General features: G+C 40.5%; 1 protein-coding gene across 1 annotated transcript in view; it reads right to left on the reverse strand.

Moving 5' to 3' along the window:
- Positions 1 to 21892, reverse strand: part of LOC147386544 (uncharacterized) — a 49475-nt gene that overhangs the window by 22406 nt on the left and 5177 nt on the right. The gene's annotated exons all lie outside the window — the stretch shown is intronic.

Consider the following 21892-nt stretch of genomic DNA (forward strand, 5'->3'; position numbering starts at 1 on the left):
AATGTAAATGAGTTGTATGAGTGTAGAGAACATTGGGGGGGTTCACATGCCTGGTTTGATAAGCAAGACGAAGACAACTACCTCCATGATCGTGGGAAGTTTATAGTAATCGATCCATTGACCACCACAATATGGTTCCTCTTGATCATGGGATATCCGGGTCAACGGCCAACCTAAGCCGAGAAAATGAACCACTCAAGATGGTGGTCAGGCCAACTGTAGAATTAGACAATAATGTTGCAATCCTTCATTGACAAATTTGGGATCCACAAGTGAAGAATAATGTAGTCGTGAAACCCATAACTCTTATCTGATACACCATCATATTTGTAGTAGTTATTTTTGTTGGATATTGATTGTTGAAGTTAAATTGCCTTGGATAAGAAATGTTTTATTCATCAAGTAAGCAAATAGGAATTAAGTGCAAGCATACTCCGTTTTATCGTTAAACCACTCTAAGATCTAATGAGTTTTCATAAGTATATCAAAAACCTACATTGATAACTATCTTGTATGATATGATTTTTAACATGATTAATTAAACACCCGACAACAATTGTAGTACCTTCCGTCTATTGGGTAACATATCTGTTACTCATATTTTCTACGCCCTTCCCCAGGTACATGATTCGAAAGACACGTTGAGGACCCAGTTATCAATGGAAATGCCTACCTTGGAGAGTTTTTAGATTAGTCTTATCAGGAAGAATATCATTAGGATGTTTGGTGGACGAGTAGTCGATGGATTTGTGAATTGATGAGACAGATGGTCCAAGTTGGCAATATTAGTAATGGTGATAGAGGATCATCAGAAATTTGGATGTGTGAGTCTTGAGCTTATTTTTAGAAAAATTTTAATAATTAGTTAAATACTTCTAGTTATGTGAAATGTCTGTAAGTATTTCACCATTTTGAAGATAAATAAAATTGATGTGATTGTTTCAAAAAATTTATTGCCACTTTGAATTACAATTTTAACATATATCACATACTCAACTTATTAAAATATTTAATAATCAGTGGGTCACATTTCTTTTCTAACGTATCCTTGTTGGAGACATTACGTGTCAGGTTATGTCCCTAGAGGAGGCATGACAAGGTCCCACCGTAAACTATTACGTAACATAGTCAAAATACTTACTAAATATCTATAAAATTTTCTAGAGCAAATAGCTCCACAAATCTTTCTAATCTATTGGTTACCTCTTTAAAAACAACTTCAAGAGAAAAAAATGACTTGCAGGCAACAACTACAGGTGAGCTATCCATCCCTCTCTCTTTTTATCTCCCCTTTATATCCTTAAACACCTCTAAACTCAAGCTAGGTTACGTGTCATCGATTCTCGATCTCTTTTCCTACTGGTACATTATTCAATCAGTTCTCCACTCTTGAGCTCTCTCTTTCGATATCTTTATGTTGTTGGGTAGATTTTATATTTCAATTTTTCATAGTTTTGGAGATTTCAATCTCTCTAGTTTTTTAATTAGAATTGGTACATTATCTTTTAAATTTTGGATTCGATTCATTATCTTCATTCTTTTACTTCCATTAATGCAAATTTCATTTGTCATGTTTAGGGTTTTGAGTTTAAGTCTTCCCAAGATCTCATTTATGAGAAATCTATAAATTTTGATTTGACTTGATATGGTATTTGATTGCATTGTTGTCACGATAAAGCTTAATTGTAGTTTTTAAGTTTCGTTTCAAGGCCTTCTAAAAACAACCACTTGACATGATTTCTCACAATGAATCAATAATCCTTAGAAATGATAAGAAATCTCTAGAACCTCTTAAAATACCCAATCTAAACCGTAAAAATCTATTACGTGGCTACCTACTTTTCTTCACTGTAAGTTGCGATTAATATTTCAATTGTCAATATGTGTTTGGAATTTGAATCAATTCTAATATTCATAATAAAAATTTGTAGATGGAAGATTGGAATAGTGAAAGTGCAAGACACAAATGAGTTGTCGTAATAGCCTCTGCACATATTGAGTTTGTTGTAGTTGTGATTGTTTCCAATCACATTTTTGATATACCGAGAGAGCCCCACTTTAATAAGGATGCAAAGATACAAGAATACCTGGACTCGATCAAGTATAACGATCACAAATGTCGAGCTAATTTTATGAATGGGGGTCAATACAATTCACAATTTTTGTAAACTGATAAGAAATAAAAGAATTATAAAGTGAAAGAACTGGTAATACGATTTCTGCATTTGATTGGACATAATGTATAATATAAAGTGTTAACATGACGATTTTATCGATCTTAAGAGACTATCAGCAAATAATTCAATTAGACTTTAAAATTTCTTCTTCGACTATATAAGTGTTTGGTAAAAGATCATGAAGTCGTAGTCTACAAAGGTAGGACCCCATTAGAAATTATCTCCAACACTTGATTTATATCATATTTTAAGGTAAATACATAAATTACAATCTTCTAAAAATTATTCTTTAAGAGTAGATAATAATATGTAGTATTGTTCTAAGATTGTGTTTGTGCATTAGATGGGACATATATTGTAGCAACTACGTCAGAAGAATAACAAGATAGATTTCAAGGTAGAAAGGGTAGGACCATACAAAATGTGTTGACAACATGTTTCTTTCGATTTAAAGTTTACTTTCATCCTTGCTGGATGGGAAAGAACTACATATGACTAAAAGTGTTGGATGAATGCCCTTATGTGAAGTAAAACATTCACATTCCTTTTAGATTTTTTAGAATATTTTTTTAAAGATTAAGTTATATAATATTAATAATGAACTATTAAAACCTTAGATATTATTTTATGTAGGAAAATATTACCTCGTGATTGTTGGTTATACCAAACAACTTGGATTTCTTATCCCTTATCGTAATACAAGATATTACATTAACGAGCACAAAAGACGTACTCCAGAAAATAAAAAGGAAATATTCAACAAATGAAATTCACAACTTCAAAATGCAATCGAGAGAGTATTTGAAGTTGTCAAGAAATGATGGCCCATACTACATAGTCACATTACCTATTTAGAATTTAATTGAAGATTGTGATTGCTTATCTTATAGTGAATAATCATATTATGGGCGATTGATCTAAGTGATCCACTATTAGAAGAAGATTTAGAGTTTCAAAATTCTTCTGAAAATGTTGATAAAATTAGAATCAATACGCTCGTTAGCACTCAGACTGCTCATGGACTAAATATTTTTAGATGAGTTCAATTTAAAGATAATGCAACACAACAAATATTTAATGATTTTAAAAGTCGTCAGTGAATTTTGAATGTCAATCTTTGTAAAATTTTTGAAACATGTAAACAATTTTTATCAATTTAATAGTTAATTTCAGTTATCTTTTTATATTAATTATTTGTAATTATTTGTTTTATTAACAATTATTGATGGTTTTTGTTAGATTTGTTTGTTAATGATTATTGTTGAAAATATTTATAATGATGATTATTATACATGAATTCTGAGGCAAACGAAGAAAAATGTGATGTGAATTTCAAAAGTCAATTGAGATGGTATATTAGCATGGATAATATTTTAAAAGAAATATTGTTCGAAGATGCAAGGCAAGGGAAGAAGATTGGCAATCATTCAAATAATAGTACTTTGACACCTATCATTTCCATCATGTTTGAAAGATATCGACAACCTCTTATAAAAATAAATATAGAAAATCATTTACGTACTATGAAGACAGATTACAAGAACTTTTTAAGTTAAATGGTAAGTGTAATACCCCGAGTTTTTAACTCGTATCCCAGAGAAAGAATCATCTATTTCCCAACCTAAGGGTTTCGACTCATTCTCTTCAAGATCCGTTGAGAACAAGGCCGAGTTGAACCTCGACAAGGAAGGCAAAGTTGTTGGGTATGACAAGATCTATAACCTTACTATCGTTGTTTGTCCATTCTCGTTCGTCTTCCCCATCCTTCATAAAAAATTAGTCGTGTAGTTCGAGTGAATCTTAACACATTCCATCCAAGGGCTTCATCGAGTTATGAGTTAGATCTATCTTTTATCATAGAGGGAAAATAAGAGTATCATCAACGAGAAACTTTGCCAACCATCGTTAGTTCGCAACCAAATCCACTCCACCTCGAGTTCCTCGCCATCAATCCGTGATTTCTGAGCTAGCTCATCACCTTCGACAATTACAAATCAAGTAGGGGATTTTCGATTCCTAGTAGTAACCATAGATTTCAAAACATGCATATAAGAATGTTTATCGAACATATCTTGCATCTATGAATAGTAGAAATACTTTAGTTGATTTTCAATTCATGTTTAGAATTAGAGATTTGATGTGTTTTTATCAAGTTTTAACATTAATTTTATGGGTGGGTCAAAGGATTCAAAGAACGGAATGAAAACTCAAAAAACTAATCGAAATATCAAATTTTGAGCAAGCTGGTACTTGTTGACGGTACCACCATCAGAAGGTAATGACGCCGCCGTCAGAAATTTTTTGGCCAAAATTGAATTTTGGCTTTTGGGTTGCTCATCTCATAGCTTCTAAATGTTTTCCCACCCTTTATTTCATTAAAAATGTCATTTTTAATTTTTTACTTTCTATTTACTTTAAGTTCAAGGTTTTACCCCCTCATTTCGAAACAATGGGAATGATTTTAAGATCCAAATATCAAAGGATTAAAATTCAAATTTTGGTTTCAAGAACAAAACATAATTTTTTACGTTTTCATCAAATTTTCAAAAGTTAATATCTTTTGTGTTACTTTGAATTAACGTATAAAAATTACATGGTGTTGAATCTCGTGTTTAAGGTTTTCATTTTCAAAAATCTGTTTTCAATTTCAAGAATTTTGAAAATTGAGTTTCCAACACTTAGCCAAATTTTCACCAGTTTTTTCAATTTTGACAATTTTACTTCGTGAACTATTGGGATCCCGTTTTAACTAAAATTTGATAGTTTTTTCGATCGAATGATTAAAATGAATTTGAAAGTTTGAAAAAGAAAGGTTTGATTTGAAAATTTGAAAAGTGAAAATATCGAAAAAATGGGATGTCACACCCTGTGAACATGTCGAACTGGGTTCGTAATCAGTTGGGATAGTAGTGTGGTAGTAATGATACACATGGCAAGCTCCATAAACTGTCACATGGCTGCGGGGTAGGAAATACGGCCAAAGAGTAATGTCTATATTTTACATTGTTGTGTTGTGTGTTGGTTGGTGAACGAAAATTCCAGTGATAATGATTATGTTTGCATGTTTATTTAAATTCCGTTAGCACAAGACACTAACTTATATTTTCGTTCAGTTATTTATTTTAGGCCAGTGGGCCACTGTTGCATGATAGGAACTGGATATCTATTCCCAATCTTGTAATGTAAATTTCTTTTTTATTTTTAAAGAAAAATAATATATATATATATATATATATATATATACATATATATTGTGAGCTGTTAAGAGCTTGTGAATGTCTGAAGGGATAATGCGTTTTATCATCCAAAATGATGCACTATCTTATGATGTACGATAGGGACAACCAAGCTCATATGTGGTATGGGACGCGTATGAGAGTGAAGTCACAACTGGAATCCTAGTCTATTCTTCCCTATCTTTACCAGTGAACTTTTATTGTAAAGGTGATCATATATGAATGGAGTTGTATACTTTGGGAATCACATGCACGCCTGATAGGCATAGATGAAGATGATTAGTCAGTGATCACTAACAATCTAAAGTAATCGAATGTTCTGACACATCAAAAAAAGATTCATTGCTTATGGTCATGTTAAACAGCCCGTCTGAACAGAATAAATGGTCATCCAATGTGGTAAGCGCAACGACCGACCACAAAATCAGGAACTAAAAATCAGAAAAATGTTGTAACATCATGTCTTGACTGGAAGCGATTCAGTCGTGAATCCCAACTCTCTAATTCCATTACTCCACCATTGTGTAATATGTACATGTTATTTCTATTTTGAATTATCAATTAAAAAGCATGTTTACTATTTCAATGTTGTCAATTATATTTATATATGAAAATATATAGTGAGTATTGATGACTGATGTTATATAGACCTTTAAATTGTTTAGTTGCTCATCCCTAACTATAAGTACCAGTCAACGTAGTTAAATTTATAAGAATTTTGCATGTATTGAAATGATTCAATATGATTACTCAATCACGTTAGGTAAAGTTATTAGCAAGAATTTTTTGTGGACTTACTGGGTAACCATTGTTACTTACCCTTTCCTTTCATTTTTTTAGTTATAGAGCCTGCAGCTAGTGAGGCGAGTGTAAAATCATCAGTCAAGGAATATCTGGTTGGTCAGATCAACGACCAGAGTTCGCTACCTAGTGAGAATTGAAACTATTTCCACTAGGAGTCATTTCGTCCAGGGGGTGTATATAGTTTTTGGGCAGAGTGATAAGTCTATGTTAGAGTGATGATAAATTTTTGTAATCCTATATATTATTACCTTTTGCGTAACTCTGATTTAACTCTATACTGTTCGTAATTTACCATCTTCCCGCATCTTATATACTTTTGGCACATGTTATATACAGGATTTATTGGTTATTAACTTATCAGGTTTTCGAGTTTCGTGGAACGCTAATATAAACAGAGGGAACCATGTCAAAATTTCAAGATGCCACCTAGTACCTTGAGATTTGACTTTGGACTTTGTGTTAGCATTTGGCGGGATGCTACAGTAAGAATGGATTTGGATGGGACAACGTCAAGAAGGTCGTGTTAGCCACAGATGATCAATGTGATTAATTTCTACAAAATCCAGTTAAGTATTTATTATATTTTAATTTTAATTTCACTTGAATTATTTTTTTAATATGGTGTATGTTTTGCTAAGTTGGTTTATAACATAAAATTTATATTTTTGTATGTTATTTTAAAACTGAGACAAGTAGTTCAGGCAATTTCGAGATAGAAAATTACGATATAACTTTGACAAATTATCAGTTGTCATTAGCAGTGATCATGCTATAAGATGTTATACATCTAGAGGTGTGGAATATATGGATTCAAATATAAATGATGGTGGGGATACTACACAACTAGATAAAAGTTTGAAGATATTGAAGAAGATGTTAGTGTAATGATTGAAAATGATTGTAAAAAATATCATCTTCTACGAAAAAGACACGGAATGTAAAAAGTTACAAATTGTTGAAGATGTTAAGGAGATAATATAAGAGATTAATGAAAATATGAAGGAATTTAAGAAGACCATTGACCATTTCTCTATTCCAAAGAAGTTGTACGAGGAAGTTATGAAGACAAAAGAATTTAGTGAAAATTATCTGGAGATAGTTTTTGAAATCATAAGAAAGGATCCCCATAATATAGAAATGCTCGTCGTGAAAAGTGAAAAATACAAAAAAAAAAAGAATTGGAGTCCTTACATAAGAGATTGGGGAGTTGTAGGAGACTTTTTTTGTTTTTTAATATATGGTTCAACTTATCTTATTAGATTTTGAATAATTCTAAGATTTTGATTTATTGAATTTTGAAAAATTCTAGGAGGTGTAAGAGACTTTTAGTTGAAATAATTTAATTTATCTTAACTTTATCTTTTATTGTGTTGACTTGATGGAATTATGGATTTTTTCGTTATAAAATATTGAATGGTGGTTAGTTTATTATATTCTTTTATGGCTTGTAAAATATTTTGTCACACGTTTGTAGACACCTCGATTTGAACGGGCCCTCACTCGAAGGGGCCCAAAAACAATTCAATAAGTTCGACTAACGGGCCTCAATGGCCTGAATCATCGGAAAATGATATTTTCGCCGAAACCCAAGCCACTAACACCTTTCAATGGGTTAGTAGGTCCACCAAAAGGGTTCGGCACACTCCCATCTACCCCGCTCCATGTAAAACGCCGACTTTCCAACAAAAGGGGGCAACGGGCCCCTAAGGCCCAAAACACCAAAGTAGTAACCACGGTAAATCAATGCCCCTAAGACCACCCCGTGGTCTCAAGGACCCGCAAAAAAAAGGTAGTGACCATCCCACAACTGTTCAACATCGTCGCTTCACGCTCACGTACAAACAATCGATAAATTCCCCAACAGGCCCAAAAGCCCGATTCGCCAACACGTGGCATTTTGATTAAATCAATAGTTTCAAAAAATCAAAAAAATCAAAAAAATAAAATGCGAGACTTGGGATGCCTACCCCTTCATCCAACCTTCATCGTTCCATCTCCAAATCCACAAACACCTTAAACCCACTCAAGGCCCACGAACCATTAACTCATTTTTAGAATTTTTTCACCTCACCCCTAAGGAAAAATCAATCCTACATCATTTAAACCTTAAAACCAACCTACCTTATCAAAATTCAATCCAAAATGAGCCTTGTCCAATCCAAAACAACCTACATCTCCTATAAGCCTAAGCCCAACCCATAAAAAAGCCCTCTAACCACTATCCATACCCCATTCACTATCCAACCCACAACCCAACCCATCAACCCTTACTCACATCAACCAATCAACCGCTCAACATCAAAAGATGACACTTGTCATCACCACCCTTCACCTCCCTCATCCAAGCACCCACTCCCATCACCATGCTCTAAACAACCCATCTCACCTCTCTCCAAAATCACCTCAACCCATACCCTACCCTAACCTAACCTATCCCCATCCTCTAACATCATCAACCACCCACACCTCCACCCATACCCTAATCCATCACCATCATCAACCCCCACATCACCACCCATACCTCCCCATCATCTTCCTTAAAACACTCCAATAAAATCAACTCAACCCATACTTCATTCATCATCAATCAACTAACCCATTTCTCTCTCCCTAATCAAACAACCCCCATCAACCAATCAACCAATCTCATTCCTCACCCTCTCATCATGATTGCCACATGGCATCATCTCCTTTCTCCTCCCAAAAACTAACTTAACAACCTCTTACACAACCCATTCCCCTAAATCTACACACCTCACCTCATCAACCAACCTAACACTCATTCTCTAAACCACTCTCTTACACCCCCACTCCACCACCAACCATCACTCATGTCAACCCATCCAACACTCTACCCAAATGGGTTCGGGTAGGATCCAACCCATTTGGGTCTAAACCTCACCCATTTTCATTCATTACACATTTACCCTCCATTTCACCTTAAATTTCACACCCCTCACTCCTAAATCCTATACCATTACCCCTTCTCTCACATTTTAACCCCATTATACCCCAAACCCCCTCCAAACACCTATAAATACCTCCCCTCTCACCCCAAAAGGGTTACACCAAGTCTCCATAAGAAAAAAATCTACTCTATCTATTCCTCCTCACACTCTCTCACAACACATTCTAAGAGAAATAACTTCACTCTCAACTCACCAAGGACTAAAAAGAATTCAAAAAAGAGGAAGAAGAAGAAGAAGAAGAAATCCAAGAGTGCAAGGTGGGAGCAATCAACACCCCCCCCCTTTTTCCTTTCTCTACCCTCTCCTCTTCCCTCTTCTTCATCCCCTCTTTTCATTTTATTTTAAATGAGTTGAGCATGAATGGACCTCAAGGCTTGGATCTACAAGGGTCATCTCCATTGATGAGATGATCCTATGATCAAGCCAAAATTAAATCCCTACTTAGGGAACAAATGTACCCATGTGGCACACTTTCCACTTTCTTTTAAAAATCAAAATGACCGAGTTATTTGAGGTTACCGCCACGTGGCGGGGAGAAAGGGGTGCCTAACACCTTCCCTTTTCTCCAACCGAGCCGCTTACCCAAATCTCGAGGTTTGACTACCCCTTATCCATCGTGAGTCACTAAAATGCCAAAATCTCATCTTTTGGAAAATGTACCTCGGGTGACCATTCACACCCACTTCCAACTTGAATGGTGGCGACTCCAATTTTAGTAGTTGTGGCCGTCATAATGACGAAACCCACGTAGCTACAGCTGGCGACTCCACTGGGGACTTTTCGGCTCATCCCTCGCGAGTAACTCGATCATTTGAAAAAAAAAAAAAAAACAGATTTTTAGTTTACTAATGTTGTTTCTTGTTGTTGTGTGTATTTTGTTTTTCTTTCGATGGCATTCTTGTATCCACAATTGTAATATTTACTTACATTCTTGTTTATGACGTTTGTAAGGGGGTCGATGAAAAAAATAATGAATATGAAAATGCACACGTGCACTTGCGAGCATAGCCTCACTTCCAAGCCACCCCACCCATAACATACTTAGCCCCGATGCTTAGTAGTTCCACGGCTTGAGATCGTTATTTCAAGTGTCGGGAATGAACACATCAAACCCGATCACCAACCAACGACGTGTGTATTTCGGTATGCATCGAGGTTTGAAGATCGGGTAGCCGTGAAGCCACCTATTAAACTCATGCATTTGCCCGGCTAGATGAGCTAGGACACAAAATTGTAATGTTACATCGACCCCCAAGGTAAAGTTGTACGTGTTTGATGTATTCGGGCCTCGAAGCCCAAGTTGTAAGCCCAAAGAGGCACACGTAGACCGTAGGATTTATCTTTGTTTCTTTCTCACCTCCCCTAGGTAAAGGGGAGAGAATGCTTGTTGCATCATGTTCAAAAAAGAAGAGAAAAACAGTGAGCAAGGGACTTAAAACAGGGCGACATGGAAAAACAGGGGCCAAAAGAAACAGTCCTGTGAAATTCCAGAAACTGGATTTCATTCTGGTCCGTGCCCATGACACGGATACACTAAAATGTGTGTCATCCGTGTTGGGAACACGGTTGAAACAGAAAATGTCTCATCCGTTCCCAAGACACGGATAACAAAAGATAAATTACAATCCGCGCCATTGACACGGACCAGAGTGAACTCAACGCTACCAAATGAACTCGACAGCCCATGTTGAAAGGGCCCGCTCACTATCGATCAAACGGTGATGACACCCTTAAGAAAATCCTAAGTTTCGGGACAAATCAAGTAAAATGGATTTTGGCAATCAATGTTTTCAAAAGCAAAAAAAAAAAAAATAGATGAACAAAAGAAATATAGAAATAAAAAAAATAAATAAATAAAAAAATAAATTAAAAAAAGGAACGGAGGAGTTTGCGGGTTTGCCAACTCGAAACAATGTTGTGAGTCGGGTCCCAACTGGGTCCACGACCCAGATCCATTTCAAACTGGGTCCACGACCCAGATCCATTTCCAAACTGGGTCCACGACCCAGATCCATTCAAACTGGGTTCACAACCCAGATCCGTCCAAACTGGGTCCACGACCCAGATCCATTTCCAAACTGGGTCTACAACCCAGATCCGTCCAAACTGGGTCCACAACCCAGATCCATTCAAACTGGGTCCACGACCCAGATCCATTTTCAACCGGGTTTGCGACCTAGATCCGTTTTCAAACTGGGTTTACAACCCAGATCCATTTCAAACATGGTCTTCGACCCAGATCCATATCCATACCAACTGGGCCCAAGACCCAGATCCAAATCCTTTTCAATTGGGACTACAACCTGGATCCGTTTTGACTAGGCCTAAGACCCGGATCTAGACCCAATTTCGAACCAAGTTCACGATCTAGCAAAGATAACAACCAATCAATCAAATCCAAGGGAATTCAAAAAAAAAAAAAAAACAAAAGATTTCAGAAAGCACTAATTGCAGTCCTTGATCAAAGTCGGTGCCTAGAAAGATCTTACCCTGTTGATACGAGGGGGATAGACCACGTCTATTCAGGGAACAAGGTGATTTAAGAGTGCCATTGTGCGCCGCCTCTTCCTTGGAGATCCGCCTGGCCGACGATGATTTCATAGAACTGAATTGGAGGCTACCAAATATGAGCTATTCCAACTCGATTTACCTCAGAAATTACTTTTTTTAAAAAATATATATATATATATATTTTTCCCGACTCCGTGTCGATGCCAGCTCCGTGCTGATGAAATTACTTTCCCGACTCCGTGTCGATGCCAGCTCCGTGCTGATGAAATTTTACTTCCCGACTCCGTGTCGATGTCAGCTCCGTGCTGATGAAAATTACTTTTTCAAAATATTTTCCCGACTCCGTGTCGATGCCAGCTCCGTGCTGATGAAATTACTTTTTCAAAATAGTTTCCCGACTCCGTGTCGATGCCAGCTCCATGCTAATGAAATTACCTTTTCAAAATAGTTTCCCGACTCCGTGTCGATGCCAGCTCCGTGCTGATGAAATTACTTTTTCAAAATAATTTCCCGACTCCGTGTCGATGCCAGCTCCATGCTGATGAAATTACCTTTTCAAAATAGTTTCCCGACTCCGTACCGATGCCAACTCCGCGTTGATGCCGACTCCGTGTCGATGCCAGCTCCGTGCTGAGGTAATTCTGCTTTCAAAATATTCTTCCGATTCCGTGTCGATACCAGCTCCGTGCTGATGCCAGCTCCGTGTTGATGCCGACTCCGTGTCGATGCCAGTCCTACGCTGATGTAATTCGTTTATAAAATATTTTACCAACTCCGTGTTGATACCAGCTCCGCAGCGAGCAATTACCACTTCGTCAAAACACACAATAAACAACTTTACCTGATCTAATAAAACATCATGCATCCTCATTTTTTGTGAATAAGATAGTAACACTTGGTTGTCTGTATCCACAGGTGGCCAAACGAAAGAAATACAAGCAGCCAGAAGTGCCTCCCTATTTTCTCCGGTCATCCGCCGTCACCATGAGTTCTTCCGAACCGGCACAACCTCCAGTGACCGAAGCATCAGGTATCGACCCGCAGATAACAGCACTACTAAAGATAATCGAAAGGCAAGAAAAAATAGTCAGTACTGTGTTAGCCAACGCCAGCATCCTACAAGGGCAAACGATACAACAGCACGCATCCGGGTCGAATCAAGAGTTACCCGAACAACCTCCGCAGGGACCCCAGACTACGATGCCACCTGCAATGCCTGAATACCAAGGGCCCCCGCTTTATATTCCGCAGAATCGACCGCCCCCAGTGGTCATTCCCGACGATGAATGCGAGTACAGAGCTACAGACGAAAAATTGGCGCAGCAGATTGAATCTCTACAGGAAGAGATGAAGAGAATGAAGGGCCTCAACACTATGAGCGGAACCCGATTCAAGGATTTGTGCTTCTACCCTAATGCTCAACTGCCGGCCAAGTTCAAATGCCCGGAGTTTGAAAAATATAACGGTATAGGGTGTCCGCTGTCGCATCTGAAATTGTATTGTGGTTCCATGTGCCAGTACGGCGAGGACGATAGATTGTTGGTACAGTTGTTTCAAAGGAGCTTAACCGGGCCGGCGCTCAAATGGTTTTCTGGACTAGATCACTCACTCATTAAGAATGGCAAGACTTAGCCGAAATGTTCTGGCAAAATTACCGGTTCAATACTGATGTAGGGCTAGATCGAAATGACATGGCCAAAATGACAAGAAAGCAGAGGGAGACGGTGAAGGAATACGCCCAGAGATGGCGAGAATCTGCCTCACAAGTGAGGCCCGCAATGACAGAACAAGAGATGAATACTACGTTCATCTCAACACTAGGGCACGCCTTCTACACTCATCTGGTGGGACACACCACAGGCACATTCTCGAACCTAGTACAAGTGGCGGATAGGGTCGAGGACGGAATCCGAACCGGCCTGATCTTCGATTTCACGAGTCTAGGGGCAACAACGGGAATCCCTCTTCAGAGAAAGCCAGTGCCTCCAGGAAAGAAGAGGGAAGAAACTCAGGTCAATAACGTACAGCCAAACCGACCCCTCTTCATTCCCTCACCGGCACCGAGACCGCCAACACCGACAACTTCATGGGCACCAGCACCACCAATGTGGAACCCTCCTCCTCAAAATCAATTCAGGGCAAATCCTCCACCAGTTGCACAGCAGGCACCACTATACGGGCAAAATCAGCAGGCACGACCTAACCGAGTAAATAGAGTGTTTACCAGGTTACCCATGACATTATCAGAATTACTACCACTCCTACTCAGGGGTGAGTATCTTACAAAACGCCCACCAAATCCGGAGGCTGCCAAAGGACCAGGATACAACCCTAATTTATTCTGCGAATTCCACATGGGTGCACCAGGGCACTCTACGGACCAATGCTGGCAGCTTAAGCATCAAGTACAGAACTTAATTGATAAAAAGGCCCTCATCCTAGATGGGCCTGCCAACCCACCCCAGCAGCAGAATGTCAATCAAAACCCCCTACCCACTCACAATGGAGAAGGAAGTGGGCACAGGGTAAATGTCGTCTACGGAGAGCTCAACTTCAATCCTTCGGATCTGATAGCACCGGTAGGAGCAAAAATTAGGGTCCACTTAACCCAGGAGCCAAAGATATCGTCAGTTAACACAGTCAACAACTACACAACCAATCCACCTCCAAATCCACAATTACCTCTCAGAATGGCCGACCTCACCATACATCCCACTCATCAAAATGCTGCTACCCGACCACCTCTAGTCATACCTTGCGAATCATCCAACCATCAAAGTCCAACCCGACCTCCCCTGGTTATACCGTGTACATCGCCATACTCACAAAGATCAACCCGACCTCCCCTTCACGTACCCTATGTCCCATCCCCACGTCCGCCACTCGTCATTCCATACACCACCACTGCCTCCAAACCATCACCGCCACCCCTCATCCTCAACATGAAACCCGATCCACCCCCCATGATCATACGCTCACCCAAACCATTCCCCTACAGCTCCAAACAGGCAGTCCCCTGGAGCTATGAGACCACTATCACCACCACCACAGGGATCGAAACAGTGAAAGAAACAGTAGTGGCAGATATCGACCATACGACGAGGGTAGGAAAATGCCAAAATTTGCCAGGAAATGGGGAAAACATTGGGACAGAAATCGAAGAGACCGTGGAAGAGGGGACAGATGAAGAAAAAAGAAAAGCAAAGGGGAAGGGTAAGCTGTATAAGGAGGAGAAAACAGAAGAAAAGGCAAAGGTCACCGACAAGGAAGCTGCAGACTTCATTAAGCTCATCCTCAAGTGTGAGCATAACGCAGTAGACAGATTAAACAAACAGCCAGCTCAGATTAGTATCCTGGGACTAATGCAAAAATCAGAAGAATACCAGGAGGCACTGCTGAGAGTTTTGGGAAAATCACATGTACCTTCAACCACGACACCATCACAGTTGGAACAAACAGTCAGCCAGATCATGGCCCCCAACCCCATTATCTTCACAGAGAATGAATACACGCCTGAGGGGACGGGGCATGTCGAACCACTGAACGTCATGGTCATATGCAAGGGCATGATGGTCGCCAGAGTACTAATCGATAATGGCTCAGCACTTAACGTCTGTCCACTTGAAACATTCCGGAAGCTCAACGCTGACTGGTCATATGTGAAACCCAATAATAAGGTTGTCCGAGGCTTCGACAGTTCGAGAAGGGATTCCCTGGGAGAGGTGGATTTACCTATCACAATAGGTCCTTGCACCTTCGAAATAACATTTGAAGTCATGGAGATACCAACGACATTCAACCTGTTACTGGGCAGACCTTGGATCCACATTGCCGGAGCTGTACCTTCCTCATTGCACCAAAGGGTCAAATTTATCATGGGGCAGAGGATGATATCGGTATTGGCGGAGAACCTTATTCCAGCTGGGAGAGCTCCAGATGTGCCATTCATTGATATAGAGATGACGAAAGATAAAGCACTCTACCATTCATACCAATTCGCGGCTGTCAATCACATCGAGAAGGGGAGAGAAAAGGTAAGGGCAAAGCTATCAAGAGCGAACCTTATGGTTGGTCGGATCATGAAAAGATCGGGATACCGACCCAAGCAAGGGTTGGGACCGGGAGGAAGAGGAAGGGCTACACCGGTCGAAGCCAGGAAGCATATTCCTTACTTTGGTTTAGGGTTTAAACCCACAAAGAGGGATATTGCCGAAATGAATGACAAGAAAAAAGAACTTCGGCTAGCCAGAAAGCAAAATCGTGATCCGAACATCTGGAATCTGGGCCGAGTCCCTCACATCAGTGTTAGCTTTCCGAAGTCCCATATTAGACCTGACGACTTATCAGAACTGCCATCAGCAAAAAAGCCAAGAACGGTAAACCCTGAACCAGTGAACATTCAAGAAGACCTAATCGTAGAGTCCCAATCATCCTTCGAAGAAGGCATTGATGTGCTATTCAATGGGGATTCCGATGAAAGTCCATCAGAGACTGCTCCAAAGCCTACTAAAGTGGAGGTTACTACCAACCAAGAGAACAACTCACCATTTTCATCAAGGATTGACTGGGCATCAGTCATCATCCCACCAAGCTCGGGAGGGATTATGCCCCAACCTGACAACATTCAATCGGAGATCATGGTGATCTCCGAACCACCAACCAAATCATCCAACGAATCATTGGCTCATCTCATCCGCCCCCTCAGAGAAGGGGAGACATTGCGCAACTGGGAGGAATTCCCACTGACACTTGAGGCGGTCGAGGCCTCCAAAAAAAAAACGCCATTAGGCGACATCAATTTGCCCGAGGATCATAATGAGCCCTCGTCCTCGGGCGAAGACTGTTTTGGGGGCTCCCTACCTTTATTAACAAGTTTGCATGGTTGTTCTTCTTATTTCAGGTATCCAGAAAATCACAAAAAAATAAATATTTCTCAAAAGGCAAAAAAATCAAAAATTTCTCAAAAATCAAAAAAATCAAAAAACTTTCAAAATCCAAAAAAAATAGATATTTCTCAAAAAGAGTTTTCAAGGGATCTGTCTCCATCAAATGAGTATTCAGATAAAACAGAGTTTGAAAGGGACGAGTATGATTTCAATCTTGAACTCGACTTCGACCTCATGGGGATAGAAGAAGAGTCTGAGGACGAAATGGAATACCCTCCCAAAGAAATCAAAGACTTGGTAGAACGCCACGAAAGAGGTGTTCAGCCAAACATCGAGGATACAGACTCAATTAATCTCGGTACCGAAGAGGACCCGCGAATTGTCAAAATTGGGGCTTTACTAACATCACAACAAAAAGAGGAAATGGTCGAATTTCTACGAAATTATCAGGACGTCTTCGCATGGTCATACAGAGATATGCCTGGGTTAGATACCAATCTCGTTGTACACAAGCTACCCATTGCTTCCGGAAGTAAGCCAATCAAACAGAAGTTGAGAAGACTGAAACCAGAATGGACCCTCAAGGTCAAAGATGAGGTCATGAAGCAGTTCGAAGCGGGATTTCTTGCAGTCTCTACGTACCCAGAGTGGCTAGCTAACATTGTACCAGTACCCAAGAAGGACGGAAAAGTACGGATGTGTGTCGACTATCGAGACTTGAACAAGGCCAGCCCTAAGGATGATTTTCCACTACCACACATCGACACTTTAGTTGATAGTACAGCAGGGCATGGCATGTTCTCATTCATGGATGGCTTCTCAGGCTATAACCAGATAAAGATGGCAGAAGAAGACCAAGAAAAGACAGCATTCATCACACCATGGGGTACTTTCCACTACAAAGTCATGCCGTTCGGGTTAAAGAACGCGGGGGCGACTTACCAACGGGCGATGACCGCGTTATTCCATGACATGATCCATAAAGAAATGGAGGTCTACGTAGATGACATGATCGCTAAGTCTGGCATTGAGGAAAATCATTTGGTCAATCTAAAGAAGTTGTTCGACAGGCTGAGGAAGTACAGCTTAAGGCTAAATCCAGCGAAATGCGTATTCGGGGCAACATCGGGCAAGCTGCTGGGATTCGTCGTCAGCAGAAGGGGCATTGAAATAGATCCAACAAAGACTAAATACATCCTAGAAATGAAGGCACCCGTTACAGAAAAGGACGTTCGGGGCTTCCTGGGAAGGATACAATACATTAGCCGTTTCATTGCTCAGCTCACGCCTATCTGTGAGCCAGTCTTCAAGCTATTAAGGAAAGATACGCCGAAGAAGTGGAACAAAGACTGTCAAGAAGCATTTGATAAAATCAAGCAATATCTGCTCAATCCACCAGTCTTAGTCCCTCCTACGCCAGGACGACCTCTGTTAATGTACATCTCAGTGCAAGAAACATCTATGGGGTGTGTGCTAGGACAACACGATGAATCAGGGCGGAAAGAACAGGCCATCTACTATCTCAGCAAGAAATTCACTGATTACGAAGCAAAATACTCGACACTCGAAAAGACTTGCTGTGCATTGGTTTGGGCATCTCAACGACTACGCCATTATTTGCTCAGCTACTCGACTATGCTTATCGCCAGGATGGACCCCCTGAAGTACCTATTCGAAAAACCAGTACTAACAGGCCGCACGGCGAAATGGCAGTTATTGTTATCAGAATTCGACATCACCTATGTCACCCAAAAAGCCATCAAAGGGCAAGCCATCGCTGACCACCTCGCCAAGCACCCGTTGCCTGATTATGAGCCGTTAAAAACAAATTCCCGGATGAAGCCATACTATTGTCGAGATTGAAAACGATGATGACGAAGAACCTGGTTGGAAAATGTACTTCGACGGAGCAGCTAATCAGAAAGGAAACGGAATAGGAGCAGTCTTGATTAAACCAGACGGGTCCCATGTACCGATCGCAATCAGATTGAAATTTCAATGCTCTAACAACGAAGCCGAATACGAAGCATGCATAGCAGGGTTAAAAGCAGCATTAGATCTTGAAGTAGACGAGATTGATGTTTTCGGAGATTCAAGCCTGGTAGTCTATCAGACGACTGGAGAATGGAAAACTCGAGAACAGAGACTGGTCCCTTACCATGAGTATCTAGAGGAACTAAGCTCACACTTTCACAGAATCTCATTCACCTACATGCCTAGAGCGAAGAACCAGTTCGCCGATGCACTAGCTACCCTTGCTTCCATGATTAGTATCTCAGAAGGTCTGGTCATCGACCCGATTGAGATTGGAATTCAGGACGAGCCGGCCTATTGTCTACCCGTCGAAGTAGAAGAACCTGAAGAAAAAACTTGGTACTCAGACCTCAAAGCATATCTCGAAGATCGAACCCTTCCCTCAGATGCAACGCCTAACGATCGCAGAACCATTCAGAGATTGGCAGGGCAATTTTTTATCAGCAATGGCATCCTGTACAAAAAGTCACACCACGAGGTCTTACTCCGATGCGTTGCAGAAGCCGAAGCAAAGCGATTGATCGAAACTGTACATGGTGGAGTTTGTGGACCCCATATGAATGGCCACATGCTAGCAAAGAAGATCATGCGGATGGGGTATTATTGGTCGACAATGGAAAGTGACTGCTACCAGCATGTTCGCAAATGCCATCTATGCCAAATCTACGCCAACAAGATCAATGCCCCGCCTTCGGAGTTGCATAACATGACTACGCCCTGGCCCTTCTCCCTCTGGGGAATGGATGTCATCGGGCCAATCTCGCCAAAAGCTGCAAATGGACATCGCTTCATCCTAGTGGCTATCGATTACTTCACCAAATGGGTAGAAGCTGCGTCATATGCCAACGTCACCAAAAGCAATGTCCTGAAGTTTGTCAAGAACAACATTGTCTGCAGGTATGGACTTCCCAGCGGGTTAGTAACTGATAACGCTAAGAACTTCAAAAACAGGGATATGGTCAAGATGTGCGAAGATTTCCAGATCACTCATCACAACTCCGTACCATACAGACCTAAAATGAACGGAGCAGTTGAGGCAGCCAACAAGAATATTAAGAAAATTATCGAGAAGATGGCAATTACATACAAAGACTGGCACGATATGTTGCCTTTTGCACTCCATGCCTATCGAACTTCGTTTAGAACCTCGATCGGGGCAACTCCATATTCATTGGTCTACGGAATGGAAGCAGTCTTACCCGTAGAGGTGGAGATTCCCTCCCTCCGAATCTTAAAAGAAACAGAATTAGATGAAACCGAATGGATCCAAGTTCGGATCGACCAGTTAAATCTAATCGAAGAAAAGCGGCTCGCAGCCATTTGCCATGGGCAAATTTATCAGAGGCGAATAGCTCGTGCCTACAATAAGAAAGTCAAGCCTAGGGATTTCTCGCCTGGAGACCTTGTATTAAAGAAGATCTTGCCGATCCAAGAAGACGCCAGAGGAAAATTCAGACCGAACTATGAGGGACCATTCATCGTGAAGAAGGTGATGACGGGAGGAGCTCTGATCCTCACGGAGATGGACGGACAAGTCTTCCCGCAACCGATCAATGCTGACACTGTCAAAAAATACTACGCCTAAGAATTGACCCTGAAATGACGAAAGGCCATCTTTGCTGTTCTAAACCAACAAATCTAACCCTAGTCAACCCTTTTTGAGCCATCACGTTCATTTCTTAACCTAAGACAGGGGTAAGTCAAAAAAAAAAAAAAAGAGATCATCATCAAAACAAAGCATCCAGCTACTCCTGGCCCGCATGAGGATAAACTGTGAACGGCTAAAAATACAAAAAAAAAAAAAAAAAAAAACTCGGACACTTGATCTGAGCTCGACCCAAATCTCCAGCCTAAACAAGTTCGAGAGACGCTGGGAGGAGATGCAGATCACCTTTTCGAAACAAAAATAGACAAGCCCCATGTCTAAACCGCTCTAATATATCCAGACCTTAATCCTTTTTGTAACCTTTCACCACCACTAGCCTAGGCCAACGTTTCGTCCCAACAAAAGTCCTTTTTGATCAGGGAATGTCCTAGGGCAACCCAATGACAATGACAGCATCAATGATCTTGCGACTTGGTCCGGATCTCCGAAGTCTTATTAGTCGTTGGAAGACTCGAGAGGGGAATCCAGGTCGGATATTCGAAAAAAAAAGAGTACTCGAAGTGTAGAGTAGCCGATCTTGCAGCTCAACTTGAGTCGTCGAACCACGAATAGTCGTCAGCAAACTCGAAAGGGGAATCCAGATCTATTACTCGAGAAAGAGTGCCACTCGAAGTGTAGAGTAGCCGATCTTGCAGCTCAACTTGAGTCGCCGAACCACGAATAGTCTTCAGCAAACTCGAGAGAATCCAGATCTATTACTCGAGAAAGAGTGCCACTACAAGAGAGTCACATCTCGCAGCTCAACTTGAGTCACCCAGCAGAGACTCCGAACAGAATTGTAATGCAAAAATCTAAAAATACAAGCATGGTCTGAAAGGGCATAGTGAAAACCCGAAAGGGCGCTATGAGTAAAAGAATCAGACTATGGCAAGATCAAAGCCACCGGCACAATGAAAATCTCAAAAGGGACGTTGATGCGCAAAAATGTGGAAACCAGGTCTGGTGAAAACCGTAACTGGCACCAGGGGCAATAAGGGTTAAAAAAAAAAAAAAAAAAACTCCTGGCCCGCAAGAGTATAAACTGTGAACGGCAAAATCCATCCAAAAACTCCGAGACCCCAAACGGATAACGTCCTTCCGACACCAGGGCACTGGGAATGATTCTGAAGGAACCAAAAGAATAATCGACATCTGCATCACCCGTGTTGGGCAAAAACACCAAAATCGTCACAACCAAAGATTTTGCAAACTCTGAATTTATCGCACTCATTTGATAAAGGCATTTCACAAAATTACATTTCAAAACTACTATTTTGGCCAATGATGACAAATCTAGAATGTATTCAACAAAACCTCAAGTTTTCAAGAACAATAGATATACCTGAGGCCAAGTAAGTACAAAACCTATTTTCTTTGCATTAGTCCTTCGACATTTTGCATACATCCGCATAAGGAAAAGAAAATACACAAAAAAAACAAAAAAAAAAAAAAAGACAAGGGCAAATACAACGCAGTCAATCAAATGTCATGGTGAGAGATGAAAAAGGAGTCAAGGCGTTCCTCCAAAGCACGGATCCGGACAGCCTGACTCACCATCACTTTCTCGGCATCTGAAGCATCACGACTCACCAAGTATGCTGCAAAGTCCTCAAAATGAGGACACTGGGCA

This window comes from Akebia trifoliata, chromosome 14 (genome assembly GCF_017979445.1).
Source record: "Akebia trifoliata isolate Shusen 1 chromosome 14, ASM1797944v1, whole genome shotgun sequence".
Lineage (NCBI taxonomy): Eukaryota > Viridiplantae > Streptophyta > Magnoliopsida > Ranunculales > Lardizabalaceae > Akebia > Akebia trifoliata.